The sequence below is a fragment of the Squalius cephalus genome, assembly GCF_949319135.1.
Source record: "Squalius cephalus genome assembly, chromosome: 4".
Taxonomy (NCBI): domain Eukaryota; kingdom Metazoa; phylum Chordata; class Actinopteri; order Cypriniformes; family Leuciscidae; genus Squalius; species Squalius cephalus.
Window position 1 is genome coordinate 1 of NC_137125.1, and position 11,351 is coordinate 11,351.

The 11,351-nt window shown below is 37.3% G+C and overlaps 1 long non-coding RNA gene across 1 annotated transcript; it reads right to left on the reverse strand.

Moving 5' to 3' along the window:
* Window positions 1-4,150: 4,150 nt before the first annotated feature.
* On the reverse strand, window positions 4,151-11,002 carry LOC307156841. The gene is made up of 6 exons (XR_013820821.1): window positions 10,849-11,002; window positions 9,334-10,455; window positions 9,161-9,238; window positions 8,405-8,437; window positions 6,821-7,635; window positions 4,151-5,582 (listed from the first exon to the last, which is right to left on the reverse strand). It is a non-coding gene; the product is annotated as an uncharacterized lncRNA (long non-coding RNA).
* Between the last annotated feature and the right edge of the window lie 349 nt (window positions 11,003-11,351).

Sequence of the window (11,351 nt, forward strand, 5' to 3'; positions counted from 1 at the left end):
GTTTATGGTGTCGTTCACACATTTTAGTTAGTGCAGATATTTTTTGACCTGCAAAAAACTGTGGTACCCTCCTTGTAAATTTACTTCTCTGATTAGATTACATTTTAGTTGTTGCACAATTTGGTTTGCTATTACCTGTGCCACAATTCTAGCCGTGTTTTCTAACGGTGAAAAATAAAGGCTTACCTCGCCCTTTTTGGCACTGGGTAGCACACAAATGAAATTCTGTTTCAGAAATTCAATTTTAATGACGAAAGTCACACTTCTCCAATTATTGTCCTGCTCGGCGAGTGTAATATAATGTTTATTATAATTCAAGTTATAATATAATTATTCTTTAACAATACAAGTCAAATTATATTGTTTTCAGTCTCTGAAGAGTCTCTGGAACAACTTAACGCCTGGTCAAATCTCTGCTTGTTCTCATGTCAATACATTTGAATATAAAAAGGCTTTTTGGCTCAGGGCTGATAAGATGTACATTCGCTGTTTTTCTTTTTTTCCTTTGCTAGGTTTCAAATACCCTTTCTTCTCATTTAGTCTTTTTAAATGGCCATTTTAACGTTTGATTCTTCTATTTACTCTTACTTTATATTTTCCGTTTATAGATCAGGGAAACTATATCGCTTTGCAGTCCTTCTCCTAAGGATGCACGACACAATCTCGCCAGTCTGATTCTCAAAACAGAGGTAATTGGCTAAACATCTGAGATTTGCCGTATTCACACGTACAAAATAACAGACACTTAAATAGCCCCCTTGAATGCCACCTCAGGAACTTAATCAAATTGTTTCACTTTAGTAGAGGTCATGACCACCATAAAAGACGTTAGTCGATCAACTTACTTTTCTTAAAATGGCTTTGGTTTAGTCAAGCCCGTGGTATAACCACGTACACGTATCTAAAGGAACATTTAAATGAGAACAGAGGTTATGGAACGCACCCGAATCCAGGTTGATCAAATAGCATTCGCTAATTCTGGACGGAAATAACTCGCCCCCTCATTCAAGTACACTTGAATCTGATATCAGTATTAGTTGTCACTAATGTCTTGCGCAGGCTTGTGGAAATATACGAATCCGGTAATCTATTTGGGAAAAATAATTGCAGAGCAATCCAGAATGAGTTCAAACGTGACAATATTTTGTTCTCTGAAGCCTTAAATATGAAAAGGTTTTTGTTTCAGGATTAATGAGATGCGTTCGCTGTTTCTGATTTTCAAAATTCATTGTGAATCACATTATAGCCACCAAATTTAGCATAGACACACGTGTTTAATTCAGTTTACACCGGATACATGGCCTAGAATACAACATCTACAACCTTTTTACCTAAGTGTTCCAAATACTCCCACAGCAAAACAATAGAATACAACATCTATATCACCTTTGCTTAAGTGTTTCAAATACACTTACAGTAAAGCAATCCTGTGTTAAAGAATAAACTTTAAATTAGCCTATGTGCATGTTGTAGCACAAACAACCAAATTGTGTTCTATGTGCACAATGTGTTAAGCACAATTTCAAATTTTGAAAATGCAGACAGGTTCAATGAATTTAGATGTTAAACTATTAAGCTATTTGCTATTGGGCTGCTACCCAACTAGCAAATGACGCTAATAGCTGAGGGCCTTGAGTGACCAAAGTTGTCAGGTCAGTAAGAGTTTTAGATGCATTTGAGCTTTGGTTACTTGCTGAGTGCTGGTTCGTGTCATTAGATTGTGATTGTCTGCGTTTTATGAAATAGGGTGGAGGTCTGCCTCTGCCCAGTGACCAACACTTTTCCTCTGTATGGCCTGTTTTGTGACAGGAATTACAGAATCTGTTCAGTTTGCCACAGTGTGGCTTTCTGAATTCTCCTGTAGATGGAGGATTTTCATGACATTCTAACACAGCTACCTCACCATGCATTTGTTTCCGTGACTCAATTCTTGTTGCCCAGCTAACAATACCTTCGAATGTATTTTTTGCTGGAGAAGCACCACACATGAGTGATTGCTGTACACGCGGCCCTGCATTTGTAAGCAGGAATTCAAGGAGAACTACATTGTTGTGGTTAACACCTTCAATTCCAGAATACTCCTCAAAAAGTTCAAACATATTTTCTGCATATGTCTCAAACGATTCTTCAGTACTCTGTTTCCGATTGAAAATCAATTCCCATCCAACAGGACTACAACCACGCAGCTCACGAAGGCATTGTTTTAGTCTATTCAAGATTTCGCTCTCAGGCTCATTTTGATGCATTGGCTGCACAATGGTGCCCGTCATCAAAACCTGTGGTATCTTATAGTTCAGAACATCTGGAATTGAGCTGATAACAATTTGCCAAATATCTTTTGGTTCGAGCTGAAATGCATGTTTTAGACTAACAATGCGTCTCCACCATGGTTCGAATGGCCCTTTCAAAGGGAATGGTCCGATCTCTGCTTTAAACAAGCTACATTCAGTTACTGTTAAAGGACGCCGAATGGTTGACTCTGTGCCGTTTGGGTGCCGTACCACCTTAAGGGCTGAAACAGGCACTCTTTTCATAACTTTATCACATGCTTCATCTGTCTGGAAAGATACGAGATAATTAGAGCAGGCTGCCTCATCTAAGAAGTGTACATTTTTAGCCCAATCGCTGTTAAGCTTTTTGGGAGACTTGCTTTTAGCATTTAGTTTAGCCTTGAGATCTGCAATGGTCTCTTTGTGATTTTTACACTTTTCAGTCAGGGCTAACTGCTCAGCTAGTAATTTATCTAGCTGTGTTTGAAGATCTTGAATCTTTTCCTCAGACTTTTGTGCCTCTGCATTTTTAGAATGCACTTCTTCACATTTAGCATGCATAAGCGAAGATAGAAATTTTGTTGACTCATTTAGCCGTTTATAACTTATGAAGTTTAAAGCCTCAATTATTTCACCATGTTTTGATTTCTTCTGCTTACTACCCACTGCTTTCCACCAAGTGAAAATTTCATTGTCAATAGCATCCATGTTAAGACCTTTTCTACTTAGTTTGTACAGTGTAGGCTCAACCTTTTCAGCCCATAATGTAAACAGGACATTATCAGTACACATGATTTCACAATAATGGGACTACTTAGATTATTCTGATACTTCTAATATCTGTTTCATACAATTAATGCAAATGGAGACTTTCCCTCCCAGTCAGCCAGTGACACAAAACAAGGGTTAAGCGTTTTGGGCGCAGCATGGCTTTAGCATTTAGCATTAAAGTTAGCCTTGAGCGTTTTGAAAGCAACATGGACAATAGCATTTAGCATTAGCCTTGGGCGCAGCATGGCTTAGCATTGACAATAGCATTTAGCATTAGCCTTGAGCGTTTTTTAGCCTGTAAATCATATCATCCTGTTTTCCCAAAATTTTCTTTTTATAAACAATGCATCGATCTGCCTTTTATTTACAAAATCACGTGTTTTCCGATCGTTTACAAACTTAGATTTTTCTTTCTCTGTTTTCTGTTAGTTTGCTCATTCTCTTCACGTGTTGCTGGTTTGTCTTTAACAAGCCCAGATACAACAATGGCCGGAAAACATGCGGTTGATTTTAAAACTTTTAGGCTTTACTTTTTCGGCTCTTCATCGAGTTATTAATTATTTGGAAGATGTTATTCTCACTTTAGGTTTTGCTTCCTGTTGCTTAGGCAAAACAAGGAGATCTTTAAAATCTAATCACTCTTCATCTGGCTGCGGCATCACGCTTACCCATAAACAATGCAAACACTTCTTCAACACTTCTAAGAATGCAAAGAAAATTGACTTACCACAACCACGGAAGAAAGAGAAGATGTTAAAACCTCTTGTTGATTCTAAACTCCCAATACTTGCTGGAAAGGACGTCTCTCGTGAATCTGTTTTGATCTGTTTTGAGATCACGTCTCGAGGTCACCATTTTGTAAGGCCCGATATATTGGTCCAATCTGCCGGTCCGCCAATACACGGGGAAGGTTATCACGTGCTCTGTCCTCACTCATGCAAAGTATTGGTTGGTTAAATTTACAATACATTTAGTTATGTATTCTCTCGTTTATTTCATCTGACTCCATAAATGAAAGGGTTTTAATGATATCTGTGGATCATTAATCATGGGTGAATGTTTGACTATTCCTTTTAACCATTAAATGAACAATGTCAAAATCAGTTGGAATAATCACGTAACAATTTATTATGTCAGGTAAATGTATCATGCCAATTTCATAATCAATTCAAAGATAATCGATACAAAACATCAAATTATCCGGAATAAAGAAAAGATGCAAACCCAACATTAAGAAATACATGAGGCTGAGAGATCTATATCTCTCAGCCTAACGGACCGATCTGAAGTACAGAAAAGGCCCCGAACTCTCTGCTGCATCTCCTTATATACACAAACCTTTCACAAGGAAACATGTACTAACAAAAGAAATTTGCATGCAGTGGTCGAACCTTCATGGGGGTGGGTGACCATTTGCTTGAGAGACCACCTTCCTTTGTAAGTCAGTTATCCATAAACTCTTAAAACCTTATTACCTTTTATTTTATCTATCTGGATATGAGATATCTGTACCACTCACTTTGAGACATTTCAAATGACACCAAAAACATAACAGTCAATGATAAGAATTCACATTAAACCATATTCTTGTGTGAGTTCTTAGTAGTTTGCGGAAGTGAGGTCGTATGGGGAGGTCAAATGGTAATTAGCCCTTTGTCTCAGACCAGGCCTCAACCAGTATTTCCAGTCTTACAGTTGCAAAGCTCTCCCTGATAGCACAGGCTTCTCTTGAAGCCCTGTTTCCCCCCCATGTTCCTCACTGGTGCCATGCGTCTCCCCAGTTCTGATGCCTCTTCCAGCAGTTGAACATTTTCTGTTGGGGCAAGGAGGAAATTGTGCAGAATGCAAGCTGCCACAACAAGAGTGTCCACATTTTTGGGGTGAAGGTTAATCCTTCGATGGAAAATCCTCCAACGTGACGCCAGAATGCCACAGGCATTTTCAACTACCATCCTTGCCCTTGAGAGTCTGTAATTGAAAATCCTCTTCCTGTGGATGAGGTTCTGTCCTGGGTAAGGTCGCATTAAGTAGGGCTTCAGAGGGAATGCTGCGTCACCCACCATGACATGTGGTACGTTCCCAAGGTGAGCAGCACCAGGCAGAGCGGTACTAGGAGGAACGTGTAGTGTGTTTCCCTCCATTTCCATCCCCAAATCTGACCCTGCATACACCCCACCATCAGATGTTCGGCCAAAGTCCCCGACCTGTATGCACCTGAACCGGTAGTCTGCATCCACAAGTGCCAAAAGCACGATGGAGAATGTCTTTTTGTAGTTGAAATACTGACTACCGGAAAGGGGTGGTGCTTGAATAACAATGTGCTTTCCATCCAGTGCTCCTAGGCAATTTGGGAAGTTCCATTTTTCCCAGAACCGTTGTGCAACCTCCTTCCATGAATCTGCAGTCGGCCGGGGCAAAAATGACTGCATCATGTGTTTTTCAATGGCAGCACACACCATATGTACGGAGTTCATTACAGTTGTGTGGCCAAGGCGGTAGCTAAATGCAAGGCTGATCAATGAGTCACCAGAAGCCAAGTATCTGTAAATGGAAAAAACAAAACAAAGATTAGTTATATGTGTGAATATTATTTTAATCTGTCTGTCTCTTTTTTTTTTTTTTTTGTTGATCTTTGCAAGGCAAAATGGAGAACTCTAAGGGACAGTTTTGTGAGGCACCGAAAAAAAGTGCTTGCAAGCGGTTCAGCAGGAGGAACACAAAAGGAATGGAAATATAGTGAAATGATGTCCTTTATTTTGCCCCACCTGCTACCAAGAAGGTCTGTATTTAATTAAATATCAGTATTGTTGACAACATCATCGTTAAATTCAATATCCACATTTAAAAAAAGTGATAGATATTTTTTGTGTGTATGACATAATTGTGTCAGAAGGCCAACCAATTATTAATTTTTTTTTTTTTTAAGTTCCAAAAGCAATTTGAGCAGTGGTTTGTCCGAAGAAAGATCTTCAACACCACTGCTCAATGTGTGGATCTGATGAAACGGGTCCTATTAGTTCATCAGTGCCTCAGGGCAGCCAGGGACCAGAGACAACCACACCATCGGGCAACACTACATCTGGGGTTACAGACAGGCACCACAGGTCAAGGAGCCCAAGGGATAGGGTGCCTCAAGTCCCAACTGCCACTGAAGCAAGGAGGAGCCACAGACCACAAAACATCAGATGTGGAAGAACGGCTTCTCTCCATCTTACAGGAGCCGCTTCCCAAACCAGAATCTGAGCTTGATGAAAGTTATCATTTTGCCTTGAGCCTGGTTCCACTGCTCCATAAACTGGATCACAACAGGAGGCAGCAGGCCAAGATTGGCATTTTAAACTTACTGCAACAAATAGAAAGCAGCCCAGCTTTAAGGCAGGAACCAGCAGCACATTCAAGTGCATTTCATTCACACCCTCCCCCTATGTTCCACACCCCCACTGCAACCTTGTCTAGGCCAGGCACTTTCAGGCCATTAACCCAACCCCCATCAATAAACCCAACCGGAACATTCACACAGATGCTTTCCTCTGATCAAGATACACAGTGGGGGTAGGGCAGCACTCCTAAACACATTTTGTATATTACCATTTTATGCTGTAAATAGTTATTTTGCTGTGTTTTTTGCTATTTATAGATATGTATATGTTTTAGATAAGATTATTAGGAACATTTACAAACAGAATTTACAAATTGTTACTATCTTGTTTATTTTTGTTATTTTGGAAATAAAAGTTCAAACCTATTGTGATATATTGTGTATGTAATCTGAAGCTCACCTCAATCCAACAGCCAGTCTCTGCTTTGGTTCTATGGCGGACCTGTACCCAGCAAGCAATTTTGCGTCTAATAGACGTCTAATAGCCGTCAAAACACAGCCCAGACGTCTAGGCTAAAACGAGGCTAATTTTAGGCTGTCAGTGAAAATCTAATAGACGTCTAAACATAGCCCAAGAATAGACAGCTATTGAATGACTACATATATACGTCAAATAGACGTCTAACCATAGCCCAAGAATAGACAATTAGACAGCTATCGAATGACTATATTTATGCGTCTAATAGACGTCTAACCATAGCCCAAAAATAGACCAGTCATCAATTAGACCACTATTAAACGACTACATATATACGTCTAATAGACAGGCAATATGGGTCTAGGCTAAAACAAGGCTGATTTTGGGCTGTCAGTGAAAATCTAATAGACGTCTAACCATAGCCCAAGAATAGACTAGTCATCAATTACACTACATATACATGTAATAGACAACAAAATGAGGCATAAGGATTCTTTTCACTCAAATATAACAGGTTCTCATAAATGAAAATCCATCCAAACTAATTGATTATAAAGGGATTTATTTAGAACAATTATATTAACAACTTAGACAACATTCAAACAGAAAAATGAACAAATAAAATATTGGAAAATATGTAAAACAACTTAAGATACTAACATTTTTAAGAATTAATTGTTAGCTTTATATCCATAACCACCACCCCCTGCTCTCCCTGGTGCTTGTTTAAAATGACCAGAAATTGCATTTTTTTATTTCCCATTCAGTCGCCGAAGGAAAGTTGGTCATCACTGCGTCTGCCAAATGAGAAAAAGAAAAAAATTATTGCTCAAGAAAAGCATTGATGACAATCATTTTGAACTAATTACAGTCATTCACTTTTGCTAGGATGCACACTAGAGCTGGCCAATATAGAGTTAACGGAATATAGATTGAGACTATATAATTTATATCAATATAGACAATAATTTATATCAATATTATTAATAAATTAATAACAATAATTGAAAATTTATTTTTGCCTGCATAATGATGCACTAATTATATATATATATACACACACACATATACATACATACATATATACATATATATATACACATACATATATTTTAGGGGTGTAACGTTACACGTATTGAACCATTCTTGATTTTTAAACACAAACGGAACTGTTCGTTAGACAATTTTTACTGCTGACCAAAATTTTTTAATTACAAATGTAGGCACGTCAAAAAGCGCGCTCATAATGTAAGAGAAATCATAACAAATCGTGACAACAATCGTGCTCTTTCAGGTAGTGACCATATAGACCTGCATTATATGACTGACTGACAGACAAGAACAGTTTGACTTAAAAATATCAAAATTGAAACTACTGCAGAAACAAAGACACCTACATCTTGGATTCCCTTAAGATAAGCTAAAACATGCCAAAATTTAATTTCAAAGTGAACTATCCCTATAAATCATTCTTTATCACTTACTCATATAACTCTAATGAACATAAAAAAGATACTTATAGGGGTAGTTCACTAAAAAAAAAAAATCATGTAAGCATTTACTCACTTTCACTTGGTTCCAAACCTGTATGGCTTTCTTCTGTTGAACACACACAAAAATATATATTTTGAAGAATGTTGGTAACAAGACATTTAATGGTAGTCAGTGACAAGTGTTCTGTATATTCAATTGCTGTACTTTGTTGACTGATTGCTGGATAATTTGCGATAAACAGTGTCTTGAAATCGAATAAAGTGGATTACATCACTCCAGTTGTGAGGTTTTTACACTGGCTATCTGTCTGTCAAAGAATTCATATCAAAATACTACAGCTGGTTATTAAATTAATTAACATTTTAAGGCCAAAGTAAATTTCTAATCTTCTGATGCATTATAAACCATCCAGAGCAGACCTCTCAGGTCATCTGGGACAGTAGCCAGCTACTTTTATATCAAATTTATAAGTCAAAATAAAAATAAAAAGTCAAAACAAAACATGGAGAAGCAGCATTCAGTTTTTATGCACCATATCAAACAAATTCACTGAAAACTGAATGTATGCTGCATATTTTAATTCTTTTAAATCGAGTTTAAAGACTTTACTGTTTGCCACTACCTTTTATTAATTGGAAAGGAATTTTTTTTTTTTTTATCATTTCTTTTCATGTTGCACTATGTTGTTAAGTTTTATGTAAAGTACTTTGAAAATTTGCCTTAAATCAAAAACTATTATTTCTCACTCTAATCTAAAAACAAAAATATATTGGTATCTTTAATAATAATAAAAAATAGTAATGATAATATTCATAGTTTCATGCTTACCACCTTGAATTTAGATATGGGCACACAGTTACAATAACACGTGCAGGTAACGTTAACTTGTTGGAGAAAAATAGTACTCTGCAATGGTAATGTTAAAATGTCACGGTTTCTACACATAATAACAACTAACTAATTTAAACAATGAACATAACAAAAATAACACCCATACTTACAAGATCGAAGTAGAAATTTGAAGGTTTTCAGAGTGTTGCTCGCCCGTTGCTCTCTGACAGCTGCCTCGTCCTCGTGTAAAATAAAATTGAAAATGGCGGAAATGTGTATCGCGAGATCTGGCTAAAGTGATCTAGTCGCGCAATGCCAGTAGTCCCAGTAGTCATGTCTCAGTAGTGTTTCGATTGTGCCATCTAGCGGTTGAGAAATGCCATTGCATTTGATTTGATTTGAAATGATAGACAGTCATATCGTAGATTGTGTATGAATGTTATGTTTATGTGTGACAGCAAACATTAAGATGTGTGAGCGAAAACATTTTTAAGACTAATATTCTTATACTAGCTCGCTGGTCTGAATCAGGGCTATAGCCAAGCCGTACGTAGACCAGATTGCTTTGATTTCGCCAGGCGGGCTAAAGCAGACCGCATATAGCCCGTCCAATTCGGAGCTAAATCGTGACTACAGATCGATATGTCGTGAAATGACACATTGAACCTTGTAGATATCATTACCAATGCGAACGTGATGAAATATTAACCATTTCATGCACTTCCTGGCAAAAAAACTACAATTAATCAGTTTTGACTAAAAGTGGTCTACAATAGCCGGGTCTGAATACGAGCTAAATCGTGGCTACGCACAGCCTACACATATAACATGTAAAATAATGCAAACCAAACAACTTGTAATCACAGTTGACTTCGCTTACATGATGGAATATCCTACATCTCACAAGTTATTTTGGAAAAAAATACATTTAACCAGATTAAATGTTATTTGGGCTAAAAGTGGGTTACACATAGCCGGACTATATCGGGTCTATATTTAACCCAGATGTTGAAATGACGGCTATTGCTTGCTGGGGTAGTTGGTATTCTGTCTGGTGAGTTCAGGGCCAATGATTGAGAGAAGCTCATCCATTTTCTCTGCACTCATCCGAAAATACTGGTGATGCCGTTGACTGTCCAAACGCAGTTCTTCCACAAGATGATAAAAATCTCCTTGTTGAGGCCTGCACTGGTTCAGTGGATGGACCCAGTATTGGCTCCTTCTCCTACCCCTCCTCCGTAGTCTTGCCAGCAGAAGTAAAAAAGCAATTGTTCTCCTCCTAGTAAAGGGAACTGAAATACACAATAATTTATTGAATTAGTATATTAAAAATAAAAAATCATTTTACCATGAACACAATATACATGGGGTGACTATTCAGTGTGCATTCAAATGCTTACTGTTAAGTAAACTTTTACTGTTAAGCAAATTTTGAATGTTTCATGCAGCCTTAACTTTTTATCTGTAGACTATATTTAAAAATTAATTTTGTAAAGTTTTACTATAAAAGTTTGTTACTTATTATTGTCACTCATCAGTAAAACATTTTTTATTCCAATTCAAACAAGAACAATAGTTAAAACTTTATTTACTCAGCAGGCTACTTTCCCAGTACATTTAAAAAGGAACAAAAAATAAACAAAGCATTTTATAAGTTAATTATTTCAATATTGTAGGCTACTTACCCATTGTAGAATCAAAATCCACAGAAAAGAGAGATCGGTAGGTAATTCAGAAAAGAGTTCTATCCTATACTCCTCCGGATGGAAAACTGTTCCTGGTTTGGTAGTTCTGTTTATAGAAACTACATATCGCGCGATCACACCAGAATTCGCGAGATTACATGGGGCCTAGATTCAGTGAACTGTATTGCTCTCTTAATCTCATTTCTTTGTATGTGTTTATGCTTACACTGTATTTATCTCTCACAGTTGGTTCTGGAGAGATAAAAAAAGGTTCTCCTATGAAGAAATGCTCTGTTTTTTTTTTTTTTTTGGTTTTGTTTCATTGTTATTGTCATGGCACACATTTGTTTTTTATTTGTTAGCACCATCTTGTGGCAGTTTGGTGTTATAACAAAGAAATTGATTATTGTAAACCATTTTCTTAGTGGTTGGTTTAGGTCATGTGACTCTTGGGTTAGAGGTTTACCAGGAAATAGCCGCTGCGTTCCAGTTTCTTTCCATGC